This window comes from Cotesia glomerata, linkage group LG5 (assembly GCF_020080835.1).
Source record: "Cotesia glomerata isolate CgM1 linkage group LG5, MPM_Cglom_v2.3, whole genome shotgun sequence".
NCBI classification, from domain to species: domain Eukaryota; kingdom Metazoa; phylum Arthropoda; class Insecta; order Hymenoptera; family Braconidae; genus Cotesia; species Cotesia glomerata.
In genome coordinates this window covers 7825049-7835818 of record NC_058162.1, presented here as the reverse complement: position 1 = coordinate 7835818, position 10770 = coordinate 7825049, and the positions used below count along the sequence as shown (strand labels likewise).

General features: G+C 40.1%; 1 protein-coding gene across 3 annotated transcripts in view; it reads left to right on the top strand.

Annotated features, from left to right (window-relative positions):
* Window positions 1–10770, top strand: part of LOC123265477 (CCR4-NOT transcription complex subunit 6-like) — a 602565-nt gene that overhangs the window by 34728 nt on the left and 557067 nt on the right. The window lies entirely within an intron of this gene.

Below are 10770 nucleotides of genomic sequence, written 5' to 3'. Positions count from 1 at the left end.
CATAATAGCAATCTTGTCCGGTATACTTATTTTTGTGATGTATCGTCTTCGATATCCCTTTTCATGATATTGACGCCTATTATCCCCGACTTTTTTTTCCTTCTTTCTTCTAATGTCAATATCCTTTGAGGAATATCTTTTTTCCCAAACTTTTGTATATATCTTTCATAGCAGTTTTACTGTTGAATTGTATAACTGCAAGTATGCTACTCGTATACTGTATCCACCTAATTCCACTTGCAAGGATCAGTCCGTTTACCTCCAATTTTTGAAGCAATAACATTATTTATGCATTCTGCTGGGTTATTACTTCCGTTCATTAATACATCTTTCGGAAGAGCTATACATCTATTATAATGTGCAAATATAATATTCCAAATCTTCAATTCTGATAATTTCACAACACTGTTGGTCTCTGGTTTTTTATCACAGTAATATTGGTGACAATTTTGATGTTGACCAAAAGCGTGATACGGAATATTTTCTAAGTCTTCTTGCATACGTTTAATTTTACTTTCATAGCTGTCATTCGTGGAATTCAAATAACGAGATGCTGCTCGTATAGCTTTTGAAGATATTACTCCAGCATCAGTAATAGCTTCTTTTAGACTGACTTCGTTCTTTAATTGACTCATTTTCAAAAGACCTAGAAGATTTTTTGCTAAACGACGAAGCTTGGGTGATTCACACACTCTATTTTTTCGACAGTAATATTATACAGACCATAAACATTAAAATCAATGAGTAATTGGTATACACTACTGTCACCATCACTTATTAATGTTTTATATATTAATCCATACTTTTCATAACTAGTCTGAAATAATTCTAATAAAATAGATGATTCTATTTTGTTGAAGGGAGGCTGGCAGCAAAGTTAAGCCAACAAAGATGATAATCTTGTTTTCCAAATTGGCACTGTGAACATCTTTTATTAGCTACTCCACAATCAAGAACTTTATTCGTAAATTTATCAATAACAACTGCTGCTCGGAAGAAGAAATTATACAATCCCGATTCATAAACTCTCTTTGGATAAGTGCCATCTGTAATTGTAGATGTAAAAGGAATACCATCTTTTAGTAACACGGCCTTCAGCTTTTGCTCTTTCAACAGATTCTTTTTGCTGCATCAGACATCGACTTTTAATGCTGTCTTAATGATATATTCACCAACAACTGTTTCTGCCACAGAGTATGAATTAGCATTGTGACATGGTAAATCTGCAGCAGTCAATAAGCTTTCCAACTGATAGAAACCAATTCCGCTACTTATACAACCTAATACGATACTATCATTAGTACTGGCAATATTATTTGCTTCAGGTTCACTCAGAACTGTAAATTCGTAGCCACACGCAGAACATTCGTACAACAAAGTACATTGTAAACCATTCATAATTGGTCCAATGTAATTTGGTTTACATTCTAAGCTACGACAGCAATTATTGAACGAATTTAGGCGATGCTCGTAGAAACATGTATTTACTTCCGTGTTTACATATTTGTTATGTAAAATCAGTTTTGTATGCTTGTCACTCACAAGCGAACTACGTAACCGAATTCCTCGCCTTTTTTCTTCTTTTGATTTTTGGGACTATTTGATGATGAAGCTCTTTTATTATTTAAAGTAGACGGGTTTTAGGGAGGCGGATCTTGATGTGATAAATGCTTCATTGATTCAGAAGTTTTGTTAGTCATAAATGATGCAAATATATCAAATGTTTGATTTAGAAGACAATCAGACATTTGATTTTCTTTGCCATTCACGTTAAAAGAAGTCACTTTAATTGTTGATATAGCGTATGCATTCATACGCATATTTTCAACGTCACTAACGCCATTTTCATTGACAATATACATATTATTGAGTAACATCATATGTAATTGCTCTAGGTCTTCAAAACAGCAAACACATGATTTGCCATTAGAACTGGTTACACGGCCCACTTCATCTCTACTGTGTGAATCAAACAGGTAATAAAATTCTTCGTGTGAAATAATGGAGACTGTTAGATTATTCATAGTTAATATAGCTCCAATATTCTTTCCTACCAATATTTCAAGCCTTTGTTGTAACGGCTGAAAATCTGCATCTTCTGAAACGCTGAAACATTTACCATAAAATGTATCTTCTATCATAAAATTTATAGTAAAGATGGATCAATTGAAACTTCAGTATGCAGTTCCGATCCTTCTAGATAATCTTTATCATTAGCTCCACATACAACAGGAGCATTGGGACGCATACGCATACTAATCTCGTAAAGATTATTTCCGATCTCGAGGATACGGTCAATATGATCTGATTTCCAAGTTTTTATAGGTAAGAACGTTGCCATCACTACGGCAGAAGCAGCCATCGCAGTGCACTGTTTACCAGCTGAATTATTGAATTTTTTATCGGCTTGATTTATATTGCCTCGAATAATATCATAAGGTTTGATTTTTGAAAAATCTGACTGAGTTTCTGTCGAAGATTTTTGATTATCATTTATGTTTTCATGATCAGCTACAGTACAAGAGGAAAACATAAATTCGAGATTGGATTTATAATCATTAACATTTTCAATTGAATCAGATAAATATTCATTTATGTCATTATTTGCATCCTCTTCACAAATGTCTTCGAAATCTGTCTTTGGATCTTTGATGGAATCATTTGATGGTTTATTTGAAAGATTTTCATCCGTAGAAGAGGAAAAAGTTGAAGTATAATTTTTTTTATTTAAATCAATTCCTTCACCATTTTCACTTGAACTTTTGGCAGTAAGAAATGTGAATAAAAATTTTTCTTCAAAGCATTTACTACTTTCAAAGAATTCATATTACATGAATAACCATCAACAATAAATTTAGTGACTCTGATCATAGAAAAAGAGTACGAATTATTCATGTCAGGATTGGTTAACTCCGGAGAAATGTAATAATTATCTGTTATCCAATTGATTAGAGTTGGTATATTAGTGAAGATATTTAATCGAGGAAAACAAGTTATACCATTTTTATTACGACCTTCTGGGTCAAATAAGTAATATTTCTCAAATCTAGAAAGAATCGCGACTGAGCGTCGATTTATATTCAAAATTGCTGCTTTTTGATTACAGCAAATATTCAAAATAATTTTTGAAAAAGATAAGTACTGTTCGCCACAAATAATTTGTAAAATATTTTCTCCGCAAGTTTCCTGCACTATTTCAAAAGTTGCCATACATTGCGCGGCTATTTCAATAGTTTTAATCAGCTCAAATGGTTTTAAAAACCTTTCTTTGAGACCAATATTCGAATTTTTACTAAGGCTTAAGAAGCTTTCAAGATAAAGTTTTTTGCCTATTTGTGTAATATTATCAATCACGTATGGCGACCACAAATTAATAGGAATAAAGGTTGATAAAACAATAGCTGTAGCAGACAAGGCTGTACTTTTCATACTGGTTAATGTATCTTCCGATTTTTCAGTATGAAAATTTGGAATCTTATTTTCAGCTTTGATATCGCAATCTTCTTCTATTATTGTTTCACCAACATCAGCATTTTGATTTATTGTTGGGTTATTAAGGTATTCATCATGACTCTGTTCGTTATCTTCAGCAACATTACAAGATGAAGTGAGTAATGAAGATAAAGAAGAAACACTTGATTGCACATCAACATTGTGATCTTCATTACTTGATGAATAAATTTGTGGAGATACCGGTGAAAAAGAAACATTTGACAAATCTATAATTTCCTTACCTTCTTCGTCTATACTCTCAGTCGATTGTTTCTTCATACGGTTGTTGGTCAATCTAAGAAATACAAAGGAATCGCGAATCAAGATTTTGTTCACGTGATTGAACAAACGCAATTTCTATGACTAAAAAATTAGGAAAACAGTTGACCTAAAGGCCATCCGTGCAACTTCCCGCTAAGCGCTTGAATGTTATCTAACGCGTCATTTTTAAGCTTATCGACACACACACACACACACACACACACACACACACACACACACACACACACACACACACACACACACACACACACAGACATGGTGACAACCTCGCGAGGACAGTCAGGGAAGCTTCTTGTGACCTTCAAACGTCGAGATCCGATGAAAACTCGATTTTTGCAAAACGGGGTGAATACAATAACTTCTCGATTTTTTAAAATCTTTGATTTTTTTAGCGGGAAGTTAAAAATAAGAAAAAGTTCTACATGAAGGATTATAATGATGACAACATCATAAAAAAAAAAAAAAAACTTTTGTAGTGGGAAGTTTGAAAGTTTTGCAGTCCAAAAATTTTTAAAAATTGCGTTATGAAGACTGAAGTACAAAAGTTAAATATCTATATAATTTACTAAATAAAAATTTGATTTTTGTATTATTTTGAGCTCTCTAAGCTCGAAAATAAAACTGGTCGATGCTTATAAGCTCTTCGAGGTCAAAAGTCTAACAGAAGTTTGATGAAACCGTATTTTTAAATGTTCAAGCTACCATAAACTTTAGAATGAGTCAACCGATATCCACGCGGTTGGCAGCAATCACTGTATTTTTTTAAGTCCTATAAACATTGTGTGAACACAAATTAATCGGATATGAAATTTTGGATTTTTTCTTAAAAAATCAATTTTTTCGAATTTTTTTCGTCAACGATATCTCACGAACGAATTAACTGATTTTGATGCCGTTTGCGGCGATCGACGTGGTATTTCATGGTTAACAAAATAATTTTTTACACAAAAATCGATCCGACATGAATTTTACGAGTTATTTGAAAAAATACACTTTTTTGCCATTTTTTCGCTTTTTTCGTCAACGATATCTCGCGAACGAATCAACCGATTCTGATGCAGTTTGCGGCGATCGACGCAGTATTTTAAGTTTAACAAAATAATCAATTACACAAAAATCGATCTGACTTGAATTTTACGAGTTATTTGAAAAAATACACTTTTTTGCCATTTTTTTGCTTTTTTCGTCAAGGATATCTCGCGAACCAATCAACCGATTATGATGCAATTTGCGGCGATCGACGCAGTATTTCAAGGTTAACAAAATAATCCATTACACAAAAATCGATCCGACATGAATTTTACGAGTTATTTGAAATAATACACTTTTTTGCCGTTTTTTTTATTTTTTTCGTCAACGATATCTCACGAACGAATCAACCGATTTTGACTGGCCCGACGGCAATCGACGTGATTTTTCGATCTTAAGAGCTGATTAGTTTTTGGAATTGATCGATACAGCCGTTTAAAGTTATTCCAAAAACCACTTTTGAAAAAATTTTTTTTTCTCAGTTTTATTGATATTTCTTGGAATCTACCGGTCCGAATCGGTTCTAGTCTACAGGAAATCTAAGTTCAGTGAAGCTCTTTCGAATGCAACCAGTTTCAATTAAATCGGTTGAGCCAATCAAAAGTTATAAGAGCTTTACATCCACACACACACACACACACACACACACACACACACACACACACACACACACACACACACACACACACACACACACACACACACCTCGTATCGGGTTTGCTGGGTCCCGCATCGGGCGCCTCCCCAGGTGGCGGATAGGGGAATACTCGGCATACCTGCGCGCCAGATACGTCGGGTACCGAGGAAATAAAATACTCGGGGCGGACCAAAACCTAGCAAAAGATGATATGGAATGTCAGAAGTATTTCAAACATCGTCTACGGTGCAGAGGAGGGATACCTCAGTACCGGCGAGGGAAGGCGTACAAACGGGCCTGAACTCGTCGTTATCAAGCGACCGTTTGAACAGCGGAGTGGACCCCATGGCTCTGCCGTCTAGCAATGCTAGCAATGCTACAGGGAGGACAGAAACAGCTCAGATGGAAGTAGACGCACAGCAAACAGGCGCTCCTCCAAAAAGTGGAAGACCTGTTGCTCCCGTCAACACTAACACATATCGAGGGAGGATCAACTCTCTACCGACTGTCACCGGCCAACAATCGCCAATGGAACGGCTCGGTAGCAAGATCGAAGAGTTGACTGAGTTCATAAAGGACAAGAGAAATCTTCATCATGAACTCAGAAAACTAGTAGCGTCCATTGCCACGGCATATAAGTTGGCCAACAAACCAGCATCGATGTCGGCGACAACCACGCAAACATCTCCGGAGACGACCACAAAACCACAAGCGTTTTTGGTCACTCCTGAAGAACACAGCACGGAAAAGAGAACGAAAAGAAGAGGCCGCTGTCTACGCCCAGCCCTTCTTCTGAAACGGACAAGCCAGCACAGAAAAAGACAGCCCGGGATAATACCTGGATAAAGGTGACTCGGCAAAAGAAAAAGAAGGAAAGAGAACAGGAGCCAGGGGCAAAAACTACTGAAGCCCAAAACCAGCTAAGTGAGGGCGGCTCAAAAACCGAGAAGGAAAAAGACAAGAACAAAGGCTGTGCTTGTCCAACCAGCTGAAGGGCGAACATACGCCGATCTCCTCAAGGAAATCAAGGCCAAGGTTAGCCCAACAGAGACTGGAGTAGACATAAGGTCTATTAAAGGACGAGGCACGGAGGCGTTCTCCTCGAAATGGCTCGAAAGACCGAGGACAGCAAGGCTTTCACCGATGCAGTAAAGTCAGCCACTGCAAACATCGGCACTGTCAAGACGCTAACACCAACAACAACGATCGAGATCCTTGACCTCGATGAAATCTCTACCGAGAGCGAAGTCCGTGAAGCACTAAAACGTGAATTCAATGACAGCCTAGAGATCAAACGGGTGAATTTGACAAAACCCACACCACGAGGTAATCGAGCAGCCTTCTGCGAGATCGACGAAACTAAATGCGACTAAGGCCCTCAACAAGGCCCGTATAAAGATCGGCTGGGTAAACTGTCGTATACGCCAAGTTGCGAAAGTAACCCGCTGCTTTAAATGTCTCGGGTTCAGACACCACACACAACAGTGTGCGGGACCAGATAGAAGCATGTGCTGCTACAAATGTGGCGGAAAAATCATAAGGCCCTAAACTGCACTGAGAAGCCAAGCTGCTTCCTTTGCACTCGGACAAAGATGCCAAAGACGGTCTATGCCATATTCCTGGTACCGGAGCTTGCAAGGCATTCCGCACAGCACTAGCAGAAGCCACGAAGGTCAAAAATGACACGCATACTACAAGGCAACCTGAATAGGTGCGCCTTAGCGCAAAACCTGCTGCGCCAACGTGTCTTCGAAGACAAGATTGACGTCTGCTTTATCTGCGAGCAATACCTGAACATCGAAGGCAAAACATGGTTCACAGACAAAACTGGTACGGCAGCAATTTGGATTGTAAACACAAAGAACGTTACTGCCAACAACAGCGGAAGTGGAGCAGGTTTTGTCTGGATTCAAACCCCACAACCTACTTCATGAGCGTCTATCTCTCACCGAACGAAGGGATTAGTGTGTTCCGACAGAAACTGGCAAGTATAGAAGATGCGATTACTAAGTTCGACGGCGAAGTCATCGTAGCCGGAGACTTCAACGCTAAATCGGCCGAGTGGGGTGCTGCTTTCTCTGACACCAGAGGCAACGAGGTCGCCGACGTCGCGGCTAAGCTCGACCTCATAGTGCTGAATACCGGGAGCACCACGACCTTTAGAAGACCAGGATACCAGGAATCCATCCTCGACATTTCGTTGGCGACTCCAAGGACGGCCAACATGATCGAAGAACTGGACTGTATCCGAAAGAATACAGCGGCAGTGATCACCAATTCGTGACATTCAAAGTTGGACTGGAACTTGCCCCGGTTTCACAACGCGACTTTTCTAAGCGGAAGTGGAATGTCAGGAGGAGGCTTGATTCGGAGGCACTGCGAGCTTCACTTGCAGAAGCTGGACTATTCTTCCGAACAATCCGACTCCGGATACCGGCAGCGAGACGGAAAAGGCAGTGCTAAACACGATGAAGGAGATTGCTGCCGCATGTGACGCTTCTATGCCGCGGCTGAAAAATCGGAGTTTCCACAGGCCGGCGTATTGGTGGTCACCAGACATAGCAGAACTCCGGAAAAATGCCACCAACTACGTCGGCTAGCAACGAGAGCTGCGAAACGCTCTCCCAATCAAGATCTACTTTCGAGCGAGTATAAGCAGGCTAAAAAGAACTTAAACCGTGCAATCAAAGCAAGCAAAAGCGAAACTGTGGCAAAGAGATCTGTAACGACCTTGATAAAGACATCTGGGGTAAAGCCTACCAAATTGTCACCAAACGACTTGGAAAGGCTTCACCAGAAGCGCCGAAACCAACTGCCTTAATGAGGCAGCATCGTAGCGGAGTTGTTCCCCAAACACTAACCAAGGGAAAGAAGACAGTATGTGAAAAACAATGTAACTTTTTTCACAACCAAGGAGTTACAGGATGCAGCGAAGAGCCTCAAGACAGGAAAGGCACCAGGTCCTGATGGCATCCCAGCATTAGTGATCAAGACTGTAGCCCTGGAACACCCAGACATACTCCTGAACACCTACAACGCATGCTTGGCAACTGACACGTTTCCCGCGGTCTGGAAGCGGCAGAGATTAGTTCTGCTAGATAAAGGCAAAGGTGGCCCTGTAACACCTTCGTCGTTCAGACCACTTTGCATGCTGGACATTGCTGGGAAATTGCTCGAAGAGCTTATACAGGGAAGACTACGAAACGACATCGATCGTGCTGGAGGCTTTTCCGCAAACCAACACGGCTTCCGGAAAGGACGGTCAACAATCGGCGCAATTCAAAAAGTCGTAGGAACAGCGAGAGAAGCATGGACTGGTAGCCTCAAAGCCCGCAAGGTGTGTCTTGTCCTCACACTAGACATAAAAAACGCCTTTAACAGCGCAAATTGGGGAGATATTTTGGACGCCCTGGAGCACAAATTTGAAGTGGAGCCAGAGAATCTGGCACTAGTCGACAACTACCTGGATGAAAGAAAGCTAATAGCAGAAACCACGGAAGGCCCACAAGAATACGCCATAACGGCTGGCGTGCCGCAAAGGCTCAATAATGGTGCCTGATCTATGGAACGCGGACTACGACGAGCTTCTTGAAATCCCGTTGCCAAAAGCAGGTGGAACTAACGGGCTTTGCAGACGACGTCGCAGCCACGATAATAGTAAACAGCGTAGAGGAGGCCGAACTATTAGTTCGGGAAACCATTGATGCCGTCGAGACTTGGCTCGATAAACACCACCTGAAACTCGCCAAGCACAAAACCGAGATGGTTGTTCTGACTCGTCAAAAATGGTTCCCAAAACCATTCGCTGTGGACATGGGAGGAACAACATTAACGTCAACAAAAGGGCCCTGCGCTATCTGGGGGTAACGATAGACGAGAAACTGTCTTTCCGCGAACACCTCGATATTGCATGCCAGAAGGCCAGCAAGACGGTGTCTGGCCTAGCAAGAATTATGACGAACACTACGGGACCAAGAACCAAAAGAGGAGAGTCCTGCTTGAGGTAGTCCACTCTGTACTGCTTTACGGAGCGGAGATATGGGCTCACATCCTGAAGCAGAAGACATACCGGCGTAAAATGGCAGCGGTGCAGCGGCGGGGTGCTCTCAGAGTAGCCTGTGCCTACCGTACGGTTTCCGAAGCGGCTATATTGGTCATAGCGGGAGCCGCAACTATCGACTTACTTGCGTTCAAAAGGGTGAAACTCCATGACGCTAAAAGGAAGGATGGGGCTACAGGACACGCCGATGTGCAAATACTGCCCGGACAAAATCGACGACGCCGAACACACTTTCTTCAAGTATTGTACGGTGGAAGGACTACAGAAGCAGCACAGAAGAAATTATAGGCACCACGCTTTCTCCGGAAAGCTCAGTAACCTATATGCTTAAAACAGAAGATAACTGGTCAGCTGTCGCAGCCTACGCGCAGCGCGTTCTAAAAACGAAAACCACAGAAAGGGATCTGTAACCAGTAATCAAGAAGTAGGCGTCGCAAGACGCAGCACGGACTGGATTGAAGTAATGCTAACGCGGTTCCGATCCAGTCTTCCCTGTAACGTCTATAGGGAAAGAAGAGAGGAGGATGTTTAGTCGGTATTGTTGTCAATAATATTGACTTCCGAGTCCGACATAACCAGGACAGACATCTCGTCCTGGTATACGTAAATGTATTTTATCTCCTCTATAAAAAAAAAAAAAAAAAAAAAAACACACACACACACACACACACACATACATACATACATACATACATACATACAGACATACAGACACCATCGCGGGAAGGGTCAGGGAAGATTTTTAAGGCCTCAAAACGTCGAGATCTGTTGAAAACTCGATTTTGCAAAACGGGGTAAAAACAATAACTTACCGATTTTTCGAAAATCTTCGATTTTCTTAGCGGGAAGTTAAAAATGTATAAAATATGTAACCGTACGTGTTAATTAATTTTATGTTACTGTAATAAATAATAACATTTGATTTTAAAGCGACCTTGAATAAAAGTAAATACACAACTAAAGTAAATACACAAATACAGATGTATCTTACCGTATCAAGACAGATTATAAAAATTTTTAAGGGAAGTCATAAAATAACGTATCAGAAAGACTATAATTTACAATTTACAATAATATATAAATATACGTACATTTTCATCCTTTTTTTAGTACTGCGCTTACGGTAGGGCTGTCGATTTTTTGCATATGATAACTTTACTTTTTTGTCATCCATGGTCAATTTTTATTTAATAAATATAAAAAAATTAATAATAATAGGTTTGAAATATTACTAACGTAATATCAAATTGAATTATCACAATAATAATAA